This window comes from Odontomachus brunneus, unplaced genomic scaffold (genome assembly GCF_010583005.1).
Source record: "Odontomachus brunneus isolate Ranch 3 - 2012 unplaced genomic scaffold, Obru_v1 Obru_scaffold_072, whole genome shotgun sequence".
Lineage (NCBI taxonomy): Eukaryota > Metazoa > Arthropoda > Insecta > Hymenoptera > Formicidae > Odontomachus > Odontomachus brunneus.
In genome coordinates this window covers 1,556,487-1,569,432 of record NW_022639522.1, presented here as the reverse complement: position 1 = coordinate 1,569,432, position 12,946 = coordinate 1,556,487, and the positions used below count along the sequence as shown (strand labels likewise).

General features: G+C 45.3%; 1 protein-coding gene across 6 annotated transcripts in view; it reads right to left on the bottom strand.

Moving 5' to 3' along the window:
• The window catches only part of LOC116847030 (calcium-dependent secretion activator), a 31,251-nt gene extending 19,704 nt beyond the window's left edge, over positions 1 to 11,547 (bottom strand). For 4 of the 6 annotated variants that reach the window (XM_032821595.1, XM_032821596.1, XM_032821590.1 and 1 more), the window contains exon 1: positions 11,084 to 11,547. The gene's annotated coding sequence lies outside the window, so the exon portion shown is untranslated. Of the gene's footprint in view, positions 1 to 2,527; positions 2,920 to 2,977; positions 11,003 to 11,083 lie in introns of those variants that run through there. The other 2 variants (XM_032821591.1, XM_032821592.1) reach the window with 2 other exon arrangements.
• Positions 11,548 to 12,946: the final 1,399 nt, after the last annotated feature.

Here is a 12,946-nt window from a genome sequence, read left to right as displayed (position 1 = left end):
CTCTCTCTCTCTCTCTCTTGTATTTCGGCATTTCATTGCAACAGAGACCAAAATTTTCCCGTAACCTTTAATTCATGCGCGTGGCGATATATTAAAAGCACATACTACCTACTAAAAATCTAGAGTCCACACGGCTACGCAGTTTTCGCCTGCAGACTTTGTCCAGTGATTGTGTTGACCTTTCCGATGCGCCTTCCGTATATTCACTGACAGTATAATACTCTCCAATTTCGCGCCGTACGGATCGTGGACTGCGGGTGGCAAAGCTTAATTGCATTTAACCTCTCCATACGCGCAATACAAGCCAGTCGATAATTGAACCGGCTCTTTGATGTACATTTGCAACTGTGTAGCGGTCGTTCGCGCGATATACGTCACATGTGATTTAAATTGTCTTCCATTCGGAGTTGCCTTCAAGCTAATATTGGAAATGCGCATCGATATGTGAAAATGCGTGACATCTTCGAATGTGTTGTCCTCGCGCACATGTGGCGTAGTCGTGCTTTGTGTAAGATTCCATTACGAATTTCTATTTTTGTAGAGACTATAGTAGAGACTACCTGACAAGACCAAGTGACTATCTCAAGGATGGACGATACTTTGACGAATTTTGAAATCGATTTTTGCGAATAACATCACGCGGTATTGTTATGTCTCGTGATTCTCCGATATTCAATACTCGTTTCCCGAATTGGTAAGCTTCGCGTGTGAAGCCTCTGTTAAAATTAAAATGGAAACGTTAAGGGAAAAAATAGAACGCTATTCGTTTGTATGTGTGTCAGTTATTAATCTCAATTCGCGAAAATGCATTTTCTGTTCTGAAATTATATTTCTGCGAATCTGGAACATTTCCCAGAGATAATTCTTTCTTAAATGACGTAAAATTGACGTTTGTTACTCTCGATGAAATATATATTGTATTATGTCGCATCTACGATATCGAGAACTCACATTATAACGTTCCTGAAATAAACTTTCACGAAAACAAGATGAGAATGTATAACAGCGTGTGAAAAGCGATCAATAGTGCCGATAACGACGATCTGCATCGAATCGGTGCAAATTCTAAATTAATCGGTGAATGAGTCTTAATTTAATATTCGCTGCCCGGCTGTCCGACGGTACGCACTGCATAGGCGTAATTACATCGGAAGATCTTGTTCTATATAAGATGCCTCTGGGTTGATGGAAATGCCAGCGGATCGCTCTCAATGGTATAACATTCTCCGGCGGTTAAATAGACTGACACGTGTGCAGACACGTACTACGAAAAATAGATCGCCTATAGAAACGCACATTACAGACCTGGTTACATTAACGGGGAAGCGTTTTTCACATCGCGTCTGACAAAAGGAATTATTTTGCCGAATAGCGTCACTTGTTAATTGCTTTCCATCCTACGCAACTTTAACATATACAAAGAGAATATTACAATTTCCTTTCTTTTCAATTTTTTTCAGTTTTTTCAAAGCACTTTCCAATTTTGCTATATATATATATGTCCACAGGAATAAATTGTCAGTTAAAACTCACTTTGCTAAGGAACATAATAAAATTCACTAGAAATATATCAAGTTTCGCTGGAAACGTAGTAAATTTTTAATAATGTATTTGAATTCCTAAAATTATGACTATAATTACTATAAAATTATTTAATTATGAAATTTTTATTCTATAAAATTCTCTCCGTATACAGCACGATACGTTTTCCCATTTCAAATTAATTCAAAAGACATTTCAAGAAAGAAGAAATCACCTGTAATTTGTGTTTCTACGTAAAAGTTAGAAAATTAAAATGAAACCAGAGAGAATATATTGATCCTTCACTAGTGTTCTTATACCGCTCGTAAGGTAATTAACGTGTGATAAGCGGATTAGCCAGAACTAGCGGAGGTTATTGCGTAATTTTAATAAAAATTTCTCGGAAAGATAAGTCAAGCTTTTAGCCTTCAACTGTTGCGAATGAAAATAAAATAACATAAAAAATGTTTCAGCCATGAGGCTTAAGCTGCGTTCGGGGAGACGCTATTTAGCGCTATGAGCGTCCTTTGTCCTTGTTCAATTTTCAGGAACAAACAAGGACAGAGCACACTCAGCGGTAAATAGCGTCTCCCAGAACGCAGCCTTAGTGTACTGCAAATAGTGTGTCATTTTTAAATGCATAAGCGTGTAATTTAGTTGAAGCTCTTTTTACATGTTTCTTACGGTTTCCAGTCGCGTTATTTAATACATTTGAGATACATTAAATTATAATTTAATACATTTAAACATATTAAATGATGTAACTTGAAACGATAAGAAACGTGTAAGAGATTCAGTCAAAATGACACACTTGGATATATGTAAGTATTGGTTCTTTAATTAATCTAATTTATTACTAATAGAGCAATTATTAACTCCGCTTGCTGTCAATTTATCGCCCTCGGCTTCGCAATCTTGAGTAATTTGTCGAGGCAAACTTAATTTCTATCGTAAGTCCGCATGCAGGCAGCGCAATCCGAAAACAATTTATCCGGCACTATCTTACTTTTGACCCACTTCCTCAGCGTTGTCTGTTCTCCATCGCATTGCATTTGTCAAACGGATGCATCCACGACGGTACGAGAGGTTACCGGGCAATCTTCACAAATTCTCAACTTTCACGAACTCTGGTCGGAGTATAGAACAGTTTTTCATACAATATATTCCCGAGCAATATCCCCAATCTTCAAGGATCTCGCGCAATTTTCGCGACTCGTCCGATTAACAAGATGTTACGCGCGGCAAGTGCGATCGGTCAATGCGCAAAGAGTCCTACTGCCGGGGCGAACGAAAGAAATTCAGTTGGTTGGCGACAACTCGCCGGAGCCGTGGGACTTAACCGCGCAGAAGCCGTCGATAAGCGACTTCCGGCCAGTGAAATCAGAACGAAGGAAGCTCGCGGCGCACGTGAGAGAGGAGAGCCCGCGCGCGCGAGACAGCGAACGTGAGAGCATACCTGTTCCTTTTCTTCTACCTCGAGAAGAACGTACTTGTACGGACTGCGTATACGCGTGTGTATGCGCGCGTGCGTGCGTGTGTTGGTGCGACTGTTGTCTGGAATTTCTCCAGACACGATCATCGATTTCCGCGTGCAATACTGCGCGCCCGACGAATGCAGGAAGCGAACTGGAACGGAAGAAAGACGTGCGTGGCCGTCACAGTGCAAACATATCGATTGTCTCTGGCTCGTCCTTCTCTCCACTTCCTCCTCTTTCTCTCTCTCTCTCTCTCTCTCTCCCTTTCTCTCAAGCTATATCCGCGATTCACTCGCGCTTCGTGTACGCACGCGTGCACACATCGGACACGCATCGCGTGTTTAACGCCAGGCAAGCGAGCGGGGTTGCCACGGGGCTGGAAAATCGGGGAGAGAGTCGAGAAGAAGGCCGAAGGCTGTCGAAAAAATTCGGGGAAATTGCGAGGGACTTTTTGAATTTCTCGTTCGAGCAAAATAGTTCAGTGATAATCGCCGATATCGCGTGTGGATTGCAACTCACTGGATTCTAACGTCAATGTATCTTCTGTTTCACATTTTCCCCACATCGTGTAGGCACCTGAGGAGATGCGCTTCCTTCGCCGTGATCCCACATCGCTACGAACATCGCAGATTTCTTCGAGTATCGCGTGAGCAGAGAAAGAAATCGTTACATCTCGTAGCTTAGGGAGAATCTAGAAATCGCCGCGCGGTGATTTACCCTTTGTTACCTGGCGAGTTATTGGCACACATCGTATTTCCGAAAGCCAAATCTCGGACCTTGCCTTATCACCATTGTGCCAGATAACAATGGAGACTCTCCAGCGTGTAGAAAATCAGAGTTCCGAGTACTGCTGAATTAATAATAAGCCATCGATCTTGAGGGTCGCGTAATAACGTGCAAGAAGTCATAAGACGGAGGAATTGCGCGAAAACTCATGGCAGTAGGAAGTAAAGTAAGCATACTCTCCATAGAATAATGTTACTAATGAATGCAACACGATATAATTAAGGCGATCTGATCGGCACAGCGTGATTTCCGGTCCAATTTCCAGACGAAAATCGGCCCGACTTCGTCGGCACGTAATCGGCTTCCTCGCGTGATCGTCACGCATTGTAATAATACGCGCCCGGCTCGCGTACGAAGGGGCACATGTATACGGGCGTGTTAATGCCTAACCCAGAAATGCAAATGTTTCCGTGGCGACGTTGATACAGGACGCGATTCGTCGGCCGGGAAAGTGAAATACCGCTTCCGTGCGAGACGTAAAACGCGGATACTCGATGGCGGAGCACTGTGTAGTAGCCGTTATCAGACACGCGCGTGTACACTCGTGCGCGCACGATGAATATTTAGCGATAGCAAAGTAACGTCCAGCGCAAAAGGGATTTAAAATAATGCAGATAATGGCATCGAGGTTGAAACGATCGCGGGCAACAACTGCGGCGTCATTTGCGCTGCGAGAATCGCGAAACGTCTCGCGAAACATGCGCGCACGCTTCACGCGATTGGTATTACGAAGAATAATTGCGAATTATATGGGTATACTGATAGCTGAAGTGAGAACTGAGGCGAGCTCACGCTAGAAACACCATATTTATCGAATACATAATGAGTTGGGTATATAATAAGTGAAAACACATCGCGCACTGAACTTTATCCACTAAAAACGCAATAATCGGAATTTAAGCGCAGTCACGCATAACAGCAAAAATATGTGTCGAGTGGTTAAAAAAATTAATTGTAACTTTAAATTAATATTCCGTGAATTAATCTCCGTGATATCGAATGAAAGGCAGAAATTTAATACACATTCATTCACGCTGCGAAATGAAAGAAAACGAGTCAAAAGAAAAGAAGGATATAACAGGATATATTCTTCGAGATTCTTCCATTTTCTAGCTCGTAGTCCAGACTTTTTTTCTTTTTCCACTCATTACGAAAGTAAGTAATTGAAGCTTCTTACCAATCTGTTCAGTTACATAAGCCTTCTATGTCGCGATTGAGTTGCCGCCGTAATGTTCCCTTTTCTCCACGATGTTAACCATAATAATCTAGAGTTAAGGTCAGAAGCTTACGTCAGAGAGAAAATGTAACGGTCGGACGCGAGATTGACTCGTTTTTATGAACCAAACTTCGGATTTCTGGCTTCGAGTTTTGTAGACGACGATATTACGTATCCGTATCTTCCTCTCCGATGCCATTATACACTATATGTATCCTTCGCGACAAAAAATTCGCAGGATTGTATTACGAATACTCGTAACATAATTATTCGACGCGAACGACACATTGACTTGAACATGAAACGAGAACATTCGCGAACAAGATTGGACGTCGGGAAAAAAAGACGTCGATAAGAGTTAAGGGCGAACATGATCGCGGACTATGTCCAATCTCGTATCCTCCTGTGTCCTTCGCACCGGGGAGCACGAGGATGTTCCCTATCGATATCATCGAGCCCGACAGGAACTCGACTCGAAGCTGGATATATGTTCTGAGCGCTCATAAATAACACGCTCGGCTATGATGGAAACGACGGCAAAGAATTATGAGCGATCCCGCAGGTCGGGACGTTAAGGGTGAAAACGATCGGATAGCGGCTTACGTAACACGGCAGAGTTTATCAAGTTAGGTACTAATCCCGCATGTAAGCGCAGCGCAGCCGAACGCTATAGGCGCCGGTACGGGCGATTAACTTATTGGATCACGTAAACGCGCCCCACGGGGAAAAGTTTCGAAACGGCACCACACGGGGAGCAGGGGGAAGGGAAAGAGCAGGAGGTGGAGGTGGTGGTGGTGGTCGTGGTCGTGGTGGTGGAGAAGCAGGAGGATTCGGGGCACAGGAGGATTGCGCCGCAGCCGCGACGCGAAATTTCCGCCAAACTTATACGCGCGAAGATCGATAACCGGCGCTGTGCAGTAACGTTCGGTTTTGGTAATTAGCGGCGTGCAGTCGGTGCACATTTTCCAGATTGACTCGAAGCCGGATTCGCGTACAAGCTGAAACGAGCTGCGGCTTAATATACCGCGCGCTGCCTCGCGTTACACGCTCTGTCTCGTGTGTCAAAAAAAAGAGCACACGCGCGAATCGACGGAAAAAGTGATGCAACCGCGAAGTTGTGATTTCTCTCCGAAAAAAATTGTTCCTCACCCTTGCTTTCTTTCCAATAATCTCCCGTTCAGCACGCGGTAATATATCCCTACTATAATAGTATACCAGAGTATTATAAGAAGTGTCTGACAATTCATGACATATCCGTTGTGTGCGGATAAAACTCATCAAATTGCACACAGAATTCTTTTCTTTCACTTCGCAAACAACCATATAAAATTTTCATTTATTAATTATTAAAAAGAATGATCGCGCATAATTATGCACTAATCTTCTCTTATTAGTAAATAAAAATCTCCGTTTTATTTGCAAAATGGTAGAAAACTTTTTTATTCAGTTTGACTTAATATGCATGACGGAGGGAAGGTAGACGTCACAGCTATCGTATCGCGCATGATCACAAATTTTCCTCAATTAATAACTCAAAATGTTTGCGTAGTTGCTTGAGAAATGGTAGGAAAGAAAAATTTCGCGTTCAGTTTAATGAATTCTGGTTACATATATCGACTGTGTCAATAATTGTCAGACACCCTGTATATATGTGGAGATTACAGTTGCAAAATTTTTTTCCTGAGGCATACTACGATGGAAAAATGACATTGAGGGATAATTGAGACTGAAAAAATGCTCGAAAATCCAATTACGATACTTTCAATCGGGCTACCGTGAAAATAATATATTTTCGGTTGAAATATTTTAAGTTTATATCATCCGTTCTTTCTAGAGAGAAATAAGATCGATTCAAGTTCAATGAATCGGTAATGAATAAACTATAAACTTGTTGAAAAATTCGTCATTAAAATCATAAAGTATATTTTCTTTTTCCTCCTATTTCCTCGATGCACATAAATTTGTGTCTATCGAAAAATGAGTTCGATAAAATTGACTCGAACGTCTTCCCCCTGAAATGCATCAATTAATTAGGGCTTTAATCGTCAAATACTGCCGCTTGTGTACGAGGATTCATGCGCGATATGTCCGTGGAACTTATAGGAGATCGATAACCGACGCTACATAACGTTCAGTTTCGCTAATTACCGGCATGCCATCGATGCACATTTTTTGCATGCCGCTGGGATCCGTTCGTTAACCGTTCAATAATATTAACGATTGAAGCACACTGATTGATCATCTGACTAATTGATCGAAATAATTGTTACGACTTGTTACGATGGACAATTAATCGGACTCGATTTTATCGCGTTTCCCTGTATTTCCGGGGAAGAGAACACCTATTGTGCCTGGAAGTCCGAACGAAGACACGCACATCGGAGACTCCCGACATTTCCCGATGGTGTGACTTTAAGGGCGACATAAATATCAATATTATAAGCTTTCCGTTCTAATGAGCTGATTCAGCGCTAAATACAGCCACTCCAATGCCCGTGTCGTGTTTACAACAAGTTACGTTATTTTTAGAAGCGCGCTGTTCGTCAGAAATTTTGTTATTATTTCTGGTGCAGTCGAAAGCCCTCCGGCTAATGATTGGAAATCGCGTGTCAATCGAATTCTTAGACATATGCCGATGCTTTTAGCTTGATAATGATGTGCTCCTTTATCTATATTTATTAAATATGGCGCTCATTGATCCACTTATCATCGCAGCGCGCGTCGCCTCTATCAATCCCATTTCCATAACGGTCTTCACAAGCGGGAAGTCTACCTTTTATTTATCATTCTCTCTCGCAATGTATTTTTCCACCGTGCGTTTTCATAGTACCCTTCGTTCACATATTCCGTACGTTCGTTTTTTATTTCTATGTGTTGAAAAAAAATAGAGGTCTTTTTTCGCATAGTTTTCACGGTGCGTACGATATCGCGAGGAAGAGGGGCGCGAAAGTGAAAACAGACCGGGACGATGAAACATTATTTTAAGCGCGCGAAAATATATGCGAGGACGATTATTTTCAGGGTGGCGCCGCGCGTGTGCCGCTCTTCCCGTTCTTCGTTACATATCCGGATCTCTACGTGGACCGCAGTTAGGGCAGTTAGTAAGAAGGTTAAAGTTAGACCTACTCGTAAAACGCCTGGATATTATTTTTATCCTTCAACGCGAGGTCGCACTTTTTATCAAGATTCAGCCGGTACGTCATGGAGTACCACCTGTATCGAACCGTGTGAAAGAATAAATATATTGATTTTCGCCGTCCTATTTACCAGCATATACACTCGCACTCTCTACATTGCGTTATGCCAGATTACAGCGTTTCACGACGAATGTTGTCTCGCAATGTGCAAGAGTTCACGTACGACCGACGGAATTTTTCTTGCTCTACCTCGAAATAAATTATTTCGTCTTGCTGCATCAATAATTACAGCAGATGTTGCAGCGGCCTGTTTGATACACGGAGCCTCGGGTATATTAAGAGTGCGCAGAAATGACTTCTCAGTGTCTTATTTCCCAGCAGGCGCCGTAGAGAAAAAGTTGGAGGAGTATAACGACCGTTTTAATTTTCCCCTCGGGGGACAGAAATGATTTCCAAGCGACAAAAATAATGAAGACACCCGGCCATCCGAGTGTCAAGAATGTGGAATGAACATTAATTTCGGCGCGATTTTATCTCGACGGAAATTTTATTCGAAGCCTGCTCACACACTCTGGTGCAACGATCGCTGAGAATTGGAAACGTTGCCTCGATGAGTACCATCTAGTGTATTTTTACCTGAGAAAACATACTCCGAATTCATCGCGAAGGACTCACGCGCGACCGAATGCACAATATCTGGAATACGTACCGCGGCCTTCACACAGCAACCAGAGCGAACGAAGTGCTTCGAGTATAAATGAGATTTCGAACGCGTACATTAGCCAACGCATAAATTCAATTTGAATCTTACACTTGCTCGTGAATTACCGCGCGCCGCGGTAAATGTCGGGGGAAACGCGGATTTTCCCGTGCGTCGAAACACGACCCATACATATGTATACACCTACGGCATGGTCGATAAGTCGTTTTGTGAGCGGCATGAATGGCGATGCCTTCGCTGATGCACCATTCACGAGGAGCAGCGCGGAAAAATCTCATTCCGCCCCGAAGGACACGGACTGATTCCGCAAGAAAAAGTTCCGCACGTGTCAGCTTCCATTTTTGGACGTGTGTGTGTGTGTCGTGTGCGCTGCGCGCAGAGGAACCGTGTCCATATCGGCCGTAGTATGATCGATGGGACTTTCGGCGAAAGATAAGGTACACCGAAATATGTGGAACAGCGATCTATCGTTCGTGGCTTATGAGATTTCGATCTGACTCGCCTCCGACTCGCTCCGCGCAAACTTACACCGCTGCTCATGGCATTTAATATTAATAATAACGCCGGCGAGACCGTCGATAATAGAATCCACATGTGTATTCGCATAATTTCGCGGTAGCTATCGGATTTGTACGTCAGGATGCACGGCAGCATCCGCAAATGCAATTTTAATTACGGACCACAGGACGAAATTGGAATCGATTGGGCTACGTCTGGTTACTCAATGCGAAATGTTCAACGCTACGTTGAATATTTCGGCAATCGGCGAACGTGTATGGGCGATCAAAACAGTCCTTTCGCGGATGCCTTGCCTTTTGCTTGGAATAAAGTTAATAATAATAATAATAATAATATTAAAGTACTAGAAGAGAGTACACTTCGAACGTATCCATCTTCTGCTTTTATTCTCAATTACTGAATTCGAAAATAATCGGCGGCTAGCAACAAAAATAATTCGCGAGGAAAATCGCAACCCAAATTCGTCAAGAAGTCCTCCACTAAAAATAAGATCGGGAATTCTGGGACACTTCGTACGCGCGTTTAATTCTGTACGAAGGAGTTCTGGGCGAAAGCAGTTCGACGGAAAAGGCGAGAAAACTCTACGCCATCGCCGACACGGAGAGAGAGAGAGAGAATTCTATTATAACACGCGGTCGTTTTATTTCCACAGCGCGCACCAATCGAAGCATACGCGCGCTAATTTTTTCCTTGCATCGCAAAGTACTCGATGGACCACGATATGGACGTTTCGATCAGACGAGACTCGCGACGAAGCTAGCTCATAGAACTCGACTCTCTTTAATTCGCATTGGAACTTAATCCCGCCGGATTCGATCGGCTTTCGCATCCATCGGATGCCGATATCTACCGCAACGTTTCCGCTCATCCTCGACATTCAAGCCGACGAGCCACACGTAAAAAATCGATAGCCGCCTCGATTTACCATGACACACCATCGCTAGCGACAGTGTGTCTGTCCTCGCTCGCCAACGCGGACTCCGACTTCCTCCTCGTCCAACTCGCCGCTCGAAATGAGCTTACAGAAGCTTCAAGAGGACTAATTAGCGGGCCGTATAGACGGCCGGCAGACATCAGCTAGTAGAGCTAACAGATTCAGGACAATCGCAACAATGATTATCAATTAAGTAAATTATCAATCAAGCTCCGTCGTCAGTAGCTCATCTACTGGGAACCACTACTGTCGATTAGGCCGGATTAATTAATAGATTATTGAGTAAAAATTGGTATACTAAGGAGACCACAGTCGATCAACGTGGACCGATTGGTACCTCGTCAATTGCGGTCTACCGTCATCACGACACGTCTCTACACGAACGCCGACACATCACGCGACGCGGTGACGATCGCGCTCCGAACACGCTGCCAGAAGGGAGCGAAGGGTTCACGAAGCGGACTCTTGAAGCAGGCTATTGAAGCCGACCAAGAAGCTTCCGCGTGCGCGAGCGAGCAAGCGGCTTTTCCTCGCGACGTGGTTATTGATCTAGCGCGTCGAACGCGGCTTCGAAGGCTCGCCGTTGGCCCTAGGCAACTCTCGAAGGTGCACATTTCGTGGCTTGGGTGTGTCGCACGCCGTCTCGTAGTCGACGGATTTTCGGACTCGGTTCGAAGAAGCTCTCTCTCCGGTAGTTTGTCCCTTCAGAGGACCGCAAGCTCGCCTTTAAGCGAAACTTATACCCGTAAAAGCGAGTGTGTGGATCTGACTAACCTCCTATCAACCGGTGCGTGGTCGCGACTCCCTAGTCTGTGGAAGGTCCATCCCGCTCTGTGCCGGCGGTGTGAGACTCGCGAGGGCCGTACACGAAGGGCACCACGAACGACGAACGCCGCGGCGGCGGTACGGTCCGTCTGTCCGCCCGTCTGATCGGTAACGCGCCGTATCCACTCGGAGAGTAGGATCGAGCGGCGCTATGGCGGTGGTGAACGTCGCTCCGTATGAACTGACGCGAGGAGCCGGAGGAAAGGAGACTGCAAGGAGAGAAGGAGAAAGAAAGAGAGAGAGAAAGAGAGAGAGGAAGAGAGAGTGAGTAAGTGAGAGAAAGAGAAAGGCCGGAGACACTCGAAGGAGCGAGAAGAGGAATCGCCTGCGAGGGTGGAAGCGGCAGACGGACAGACCCTTCGTGATCCGCAAGCTGGCGTGTTCGAACTGCGACCGCTCTGTCGACTGCCGTTCTGGTGGAAGGGAGTAGGGGCAGCAGAAGGGGAAGTGGTATGGTCAGGGGTGGAAAAGAGAAAGGGGATGGCGACAGAGGGGTAGAGAGGTGAGGAAGCGTAGGAGCGAGAGAGAATGAGAGGAAGAGGGTAAATGATGAGAGAAACGCGAGGGATGTTGCTGGGCCCGAGAGGGAGGGAAGGTAGAGGGGCGAGGGAGGGTTAGTGAAACGTCAAAGCGAGAGGGAGCCACAGTAATAACTAGCTGGCGCATCGTGAAGGGGGCGTGCAGGGGGGAAAGATCTACGGCGGTCAAACGGTGGTTGCAGAGGAGAAACGGCGCTCATGTTATTAAGTTCGCAAAGAGCCGAAGCTAAAAAGCACTATCACGGCTGCGATTAGATCAACGATGACGAGGGCGAGCGTTGTGCGACGTTCGCGCGTAGAGAGGAGAGGGATTAAAAACGAGAGGGGATGAAAATAAGAGAGAAAGAGAGAGAGAGAGAGAGAGAGAGAGAACGTGCAAAAGGAAGGAAAAGAAGAGAAACGAAGACGGGAAAATTGAATGAAGCTGATGATAGGAAAGCTGATGGACGTTGGAATGGTCAAGGAGAACGTAAAAGAAAGAGGGATATCTATGGGGCAGAAACCTTCAGCCTCATATTATGGGGTGGAAAACTTTGAAAGGGCGAGACTTTAAGCAAAAGTTTCGAACCTGGAAATTTTTATGCATACGTAATTTTCATTGCGCAGCTATTTTATGGTATGATTAAACCTGCGCAGTAAAACTTACGTATACGCAACTATTTCAAGAATAGGGGCCCAGAAGTCGATTTTTATCAGAAGAAGTCATTCGCAATTCTAAGAGAGCGTACGCCACGCGGCACCGGAGTAGCTAAAAGGAATATTTTCAAGATTAGTGCATTGATGCACAAAGGAAAGGAGCCACCAGATAGAGACAAAAGGGAATACGAAGGGACAATGACAAACGGCATAGCTGGAATCGAAATAAAGAGCTCAGACGCCGGATGCATAAGACAGGGAGAGAGATCGCGACCCAAAACTCTCCCGCCAGGAGTGGAGTCAACGACAGATAAGGAATGCGTAACACAATATCGAGACGCGACTCGCGGATGGAAGAGAGACGGAGCGAAGGAGAGACAGAAAACGGAGAGGAGAGATACAGAAGACGCGACATGAAGCCAGAGGGTGAACCCGCCGACAGCAAGAGGGACGGAGGCGAGTAAGAGAAGAGGGTGAGAGATGGCTCGCTCGTCGCCGGGGTGAGGGGCACGACGAGACGCAGGGTGAGGGTAGAGATCGTTAGGGTGGGCGCAGGAGACGAACGGGGGTGAGGCAGACGGGGTGGGCAAGGACGGGGGTGCGGGGTGCGCGCGCGAAGTGGCACTGGGCCATCGAT